At 36.1% G+C, this 6,992-nt stretch overlaps 1 long non-coding RNA gene across 1 annotated transcript in view; it reads left to right on the forward strand.

Annotated features, from left to right (window-relative positions):
* The first annotated feature begins 2,438 nt into the window (after window positions 1-2,438).
* The window catches only part of LOC127143108 (uncharacterized), an 8,002-nt gene continuing 3,448 nt past the window's right edge, over window positions 2,439-6,992 (forward strand). Inside the window, exons 1-3 of the long non-coding RNA XR_007814306.1 lie at window positions 2,439-2,702; window positions 4,225-4,672; window positions 5,581-5,666. This is a non-coding gene — a long non-coding RNA (uncharacterized LOC127143108). The remainder of the gene's footprint in view (window positions 2,703-4,224; window positions 4,673-5,580; window positions 5,667-6,992) is intronic.

Raw genomic sequence — 6,992 nt, forward strand, 5'->3', positions numbered from 1 at the left:
TGCTTTTTTGTCGAACAGGAGTGAGGCTAGATGCTGAACACACCTGCGTAGCGAAGGTATGGCTAAGGAGCAAACCACATAGCGGCTAGCGTTTGCGGCGAGCGTTTGCATTAGCCTTCTTTTTAATTACGTATTTTGCCTTGTGAAGCATTGAGGCTTTCTTTCTTTTTGTGCTGAAAATGATTCGAAACTTCAGGGCTTCGGTGTGAGGAGGAACAGTGAAATCTGGTGGCAGACTGGAATTACAGCAGCTGTTTCATAATTTGACTGTAGCACTAGCACAAAACAACATTGTTTAAATCCCAAATGTGTGCCGTAAAACTCATTTAAAGCTGCATGTTCATAAATAGATTTGAAACTACACACAACCTTTAGCAATGTGGCTTCTGTCTCTTTTTGTATAGCAATAAAAATAAATATTAGACAAAAGTATAAAGCCACGTGTTCATGGCTGGATTCGACCTTCAGAAAGACCATAATTCCTGAATATAACCTGCGGAGCTATACTAGCACGACTTTTGAGCGTCACATATGGCTATAGTTTTCAGGCAGGCATTTCATTCATACATACATATAAATTATATGTTTTTTCGTTATATGCATATTACTGAAGTATGATCTGATAAAAGTCAGTAGTTGTGCTTGTGAACATGGGCATTGTAAAAAATGGCAGTGCTTTGTGCAACGTTTATTTTCACAGATTTTTATTGAGAAACTGGATTTTTTCCATAGCACTGGGCTTCAAACGGCTCCTTTTCTGACTATTTCCCCAGCCTTAGAAAAGATTCTCTCACAAGGGAAAGAGGATGCAGGACTTGGGCACTAGTTTGAAGAAGTCGGGATACACTGCTTTCCTGGTCATCCAGTACTTCAGAGGGTCTTCAGATCTTCCCAGGTGTGGTTCCTTCAAATACCTAGGGATGCAAAAAAAGAAACAGTGACTGAAGAAAAAAAACACTTTTCTTTTTACAAGCACATAGGGAATGTACACTACACATTACCTCTGCACTTCCATAGTGGCGCCGGCAGTGGAGTTGGTTATTTGATTTTGAGCCTCCACATGATTATCCAGTAGGGCCCAGAGGTTGAAGTCCTGTTGGCTTGATGGCCCTGCTCTTGGTGAAGGCACCACAGGAGCGAGCACAGCAAGCAACGCACCAGAATGAAAATATATGTATTCTTAGGTCCCAGGTTCTACTAAGGTCATGATTATGATAAAATTTGAATATCAGAAATCACATCTTACCCTGGTCAGTGTTGTCCAAAGCTTCGGGCATCATCAGTCACATGACAGTTGTCGCTTGATACAAGCTCCAACACTTAGTTGACATGCAGTGGTTCATTAGACTAACACAAGCTTTAGAGCTCTGTTATTGTTTGCCCATCTCTACTTTTGACCTTATTTCCATTTTCAGTCGTTTCAGTCGTTTGTGTTGCAGTGACTGAGGCAACCCTTACATGAGTTGCAGACCTCCAGTGTGGATGAGTGAAAACACAAGGCGCTCTTGATAGTGTGTTTAAATCCCTGTTGTAATTGTTTACAGACATTTTACCAACATTTTGCATCTCTATGTAATTTTATGTTCCATCCTGGTCAGTTTAACTCAGTGTATAGCGGTCTGTCTTCCCATTGTCATTGTTTTGTGTCTGTTTGTGGTCATTTTGTATTGTGACTGTACCTGGCTGCCTTACACCTGGATGTCAACGTTAGCAACAGCAGCCTTTGACGAAAACTCAAGCTTTTGATAACTTTTAATCACAAAGGGATTAACAGCATACTGAGTATGAAGTCGATATGATTAAATCTCTAGGAGGAGTCTGTTAAAATACAGTGTCCCATGAATGGCGAAAAACAAGCAAAATTTGTGTATTAAAGTCAAAATGGCTGACTTCCTGTTTGTTTGAGGTCATGGCATCAGAAGGCATTTTATACATCTGGGCATGTTATATATGTGGTCTGAATTTCGTCCACCTATGACAAACTAAGCCCAATGGGGGATCACTTTTGAATGTTTCCAGGGGTGCTATATATCAATTTTGTACCACCCATGCACAGACCCCTTAAAATCTGTAAATTTTCACCAGGCTTGACACGTGTAAAGTTTCATGAGTTTTTGAGCATGTAATGGTAAAAGTAATTTAATATTAGAGGAAACAGTAAAAATAAGCCGCAATATAAAGTAGTAGTAATCCAAAATAGAAGGAAAAATGTCACATTATAGTAAGACATCAAAAATGTTACAGTATAGTATATGTGTTCAAAAATATAAAAAATGCCATACTATAGTAAGGCATAAACATTTTGTTAAATGTTCTGGTTCAGCTGTAATGTTGAATATTTATTTGTGTTTTCATAGTGAAACTGTTGATGAGGAATAGGTAGTAGTGTATTGATCATTTTCCTTTGTATGTTTCTCTTTGATTTCTTCCAGGTGTCACCACTTCGTCCATGACATTATCGCAGAGACATGGTCCATGATTGGAGAGACATTGTCGAGGATGAGGGAGACATTATGCACGATCAGGAACATTGTCCATGACTTGCAGAGACGTGCAAAAGTTGCAGTGACGGAGTTCCCCAATTTGAATGCATCGTCCTTGACCAGAGAGACTTTGTCGATTATTACAGAGACGTATTCCATGATCACAGAGAGGCTGTGTACAAAGAAGAAGTTCTTTGAGACCAGGACACAGGCCTCCAGGTAATTAATAAACAGCTTTACATAAACTGTCCAACATAGAGCACTGACATTAAATTGTTTATGTTCAGTATTCAGTATAGTTGTTCATAAAGGTGTTAAATTTAACTGTTGGTCAGAGGGTGATTTTAACCCTCTGAAGTCCCTCCAGTCGCAGGCGACTGGAAAAGTACTCATCTGATACTTTCATTAATATTTCTGTAACAAGTTTGTGTAGAAACTTACTTTAAAAACTGCCATGCTCCACTCTATTTTGCCTTTACAAGAAGCCCTCGTTTGCGATTCTTTTTCTAGGGGCTTTCCATCATGGAAAATAGTGTCATTTTTTGGTATTTTTGGGTAAAAAAGAGTCAATAAATGCATGTTTTATGGCGGATGTGCGGCTCTGCCGTGAAAATGACCCGGGGGAAACTGAGGGGGGTTTTTAGAGCTTTTGAATATAGAGGTTTTGGAGACAGTGGTCACCATATTTTGAACAGTTTTATGCTCTGGAAGTGCAGTGTGAGTGTGATGTGGCTCTCTGTCCTGGGTCAGAAACAATGGGGCAGAATGGCCCCAGTGAAAAAAACAGACACACAGACATAAATGTAAATATTTCTGCCTGTGTGTGCACTAGAGACTTAATTTTCTTTTGCTTGTTACTTGAGACCTTGGGCTACATGAATGAATTTAGACTCCAAACACTTGCACATAGTTTTCTTCTACTGAAAAATGAATAAAATTTAATACATTTTAGTTCTATTTTATTTTTTCTTTTGGGTTTATGGTCTTAGAACTACTTATAATGTCATGTGGCATTATAGAAACTTACACATTCAAATATCCCAGGTTGTGCTGAAAAAAATGATATCAGTTACTTGTTTGTATCTTACAGTATTGGATTTAGTTCTTTAAATAGTAAGAGGTCCGAGGCAGAAGTACACCGGCAAAAGTGGCCTAGACTTCTGAGAGTTAATAACATCATTGTAATGTGTAACAACCAGTTCTACACTTGACCTGAATTTTTTGACATAAGCTGCTGCTAAGACCTTTGTAAATTTGGTTGTTATTCATTAAATGAAAACAACACAAAACAAAGACATTTTAAATATGTGTTCATAAGAAGAAGGTTGAAATAATGATTCTGTATGAGACCATCTGTGGTGGAAGAAATTCTCTGACTTTTTACTGAAGTATAATAAACAACACAAGTTAAAATCTTGCATTCTAAAATTGACTTAACTGATAGTGTTCATTATTGTTGTGCAGTTCACAGTAACATACGACTGCTTCAGTGATTAGTTGATAGACGCACAATTAATAATCATTTTACTTTTTTCTAAATATTTGTTGTTGTTGGTTCTTCAGGAGGTGATGACAGTCAGCTATTCATTTTCTGAAACAGCCTTCTAATGTTTGTTACGTGTTGTGGTTCATCTGCAATATTGAATATTTCTCTGTGTTTTCATGGTGAAACTGTTGATGAGGAATAGGTAGTAGTGTATTGCTCATTTTCCTTTGAATGTTTCTCTGTAATTTCCTCCAGGTGTCACCACTTCATCCACGACATCGTCCAAGATCGCAGAGACATGGTCCATGATCGGAGAGACATTGTTGAGGATGAGGGAGACATCGTCCTCGATCAGAGACATTGTCCACGATCGCAGAGACCTTGTCAAAGATGAGAGAGATGTTGTCTATGATCAGAGACATTGTCCCATGCTTCGTAGAGACCTTGCGATAGAATCGGCGGAGACGGGGGTCACCGATTTGACGGCACTGCCCGCGATCATGGAGACATTGTCGATGATCACAGAGACGCCGTCTATGATCTCAGAGACATCGTCCACGATCGCAAAAACATTGGCCATGATCTCAGAGACTTTGTCCATAATCTCAGAGACATTGTCCACGATCACAGAGACGTAGTCCACAATCACAGAGAGTCTTTGTAAAACGAAGAAGTTCTTTGAGACCAGGACAGAGGCCTCCAGGTAACTCCCAAACACTTTTACATCAATTGTCCAACACAGAGCACTGACATTAAACTGCTTATGTTCAGTATTCAGTGTATCAGAAAAGTGTAATAGAAGCAATCTGTAGTATAAAGATAATGCAGAAATAATTTGTATTAATAGAAGTAATGTAAAAGTAATTAGAAATATGAGAAGTAAGATGTAATAGTTAAAGTAATCTGTTACTACATATAGCAGTAAAAGTTATCTGTAAATTTAGAAGTAATATGTAATAAGAAATATAATATGTAATAGTAAAAGTACTCTAATATTAGAGGTAACAGTAAAAGTAGCCTGTATGTAAAAATGTCACATTATATTAAGGTGTCAAAAATGTCAACTGTTATTGTTAAGGATCAGATAAAGTGGGATTGAAAAATATCTTAACTTCAGTTTGATTGTACATGATGAGAAAGTCTTAATTATGTGTATGTGCTAGGCACATTAGACTACACTGTACAAAACAATATCAAGTCTACAAATAAAATATTGGAGTGAGTTGTTCATTAGTGTTTCATTTCATTTCATTTCAATGTTCATTTTAATGGTCAGAGAATATTTGAAAAAGTTTATAACGACCAGTTCTACACTTAGTTACTTAAAAGTTTTCACATAAGCTGCTGTTAAGACCTTTGTAAATTTGGTTGCTATTTATTAAATGAAAACAACACAAAACAAAGACATTTTAAATATGTAATCATAAGAAGAAGGTTGAAATAATGATTCTGTATGTGACCATCTGTGGTGGAAGAAATAAATAAAAAACAAGTTAAAATCCTGGTAGTGTTTATTGTGCAGTTCACAGTAACATACAACTGCTTCAGTGACTAGTTGATAGATACACAATAATCATTTTACTTTTTCCTGTGGTGTTGTTGGTGCTTCAGGAGGTGATGACAGAGACGTAGTCCATGATCATAGAACGTCTCCGTACAATGAAGAAGTTCTTGGAGACCAGGACAGAGGCCCCAAGGTAATTCATAACAGACGTAAAAAAATGTTTAAAAAAATCATGGTTTAGTAAGGTATCAAAAATGTAATGAAACTGCGATTGTATGGTAAAACATAAGAATTTCTTAGTATAATGGGGGATAATAGCATCTTAATAAAGTAAGGCATTAAATATTGTAAAAACAGCCAAAGAATGTCAGTGATGTGTCAGAAAATGTCATAGCACAGTATGGCGTCAAAAATCATGAATAAATATGGTATAGTATGGCGTCAAACATCATGAAAAATGTCATAGTATAGCATGGCGTCAAAAACAGTCAAAACGTCATAGTATAGTATGGTGTCAAAAAAGGTCATAATATAGTATGTCGTCAGAAATCATGGAAAAATGTCATAGTATTGTATAGCGTCAAAAAAGGTAAAAAAATGTCAGTATGGCGTCAAAAAATGCTAGAAAAAGTCATAGTATAGTATGGCGTCAAAAATCATGAAAAAAGTCATAGTATAGTATGGCGTCAAAAATCACCAAAAAATGTCATAGTATAGTATGGTGTCAAAAACGGTCAAAAAATGTCATAGTATAGTATGGCGTCAAAAAACATGAAAAAATGTCATAGTATGTCGTCAAAAAACATGAAAAAATGTCATAGTATAGTATTGGTGTCAATAAACATGAAAAAATGTCATAGTATAGTATGGCGTCAAAAACGGCCAAAAAATGTCATAGTATAATATGTCGTCAAAAAACATGAAAAAATGTCATAGTATAGTATGACGTCAAAAAACATGAAAAAATGTCATAGTACAATATTTAATCAAAAACAGTCAAAAAATGTCATAGTATAGTATGTCGTCAAAAACGGTCAAAAAATGTCATAGTATGGCGTCAAAAAAGATGAAAAAATGTCATAGTATAGTATGGCGTCAAAAACGGTCAAAAAATGTCAGTATAATATGGCGTCAAAAAACATGAAAAAATGTCATAGTATAGTATGTCGTCAAAAAAACATGAAAAAATGTCAGTATAGTATGGCGTCAAAAACGGTCAAAAAATGTCATAGTATAGTATGTCGTCAAAAAAACATGAAAAAATGTCATACTACAATATGTCGTCAAAAACTGTCAAAAAATGTCATAGTATAGTATGGCGTCAAAAATCACCAAAAAATGTCATAGTATGGCGTCAAAAAAATGTCATAGTATAGTATGTCGTCAAAAACGGCCAAAAAAATGTCATAGTATAGTATGTTGTCAAAAAACATGAAAAAATGTCATAGTATAGTATGTCGTCAAAAACGGTCAAAAAATGTCATAGTGTAGTATGGCGTCAAAAAATATGAAAAAATGT

This window comes from Lates calcarifer, linkage group LG12 (genome assembly GCF_001640805.2).
Source record: "Lates calcarifer isolate ASB-BC8 linkage group LG12, TLL_Latcal_v3, whole genome shotgun sequence".
NCBI classification, from domain to species: domain Eukaryota; kingdom Metazoa; phylum Chordata; class Actinopteri; family Centropomidae; genus Lates; species Lates calcarifer.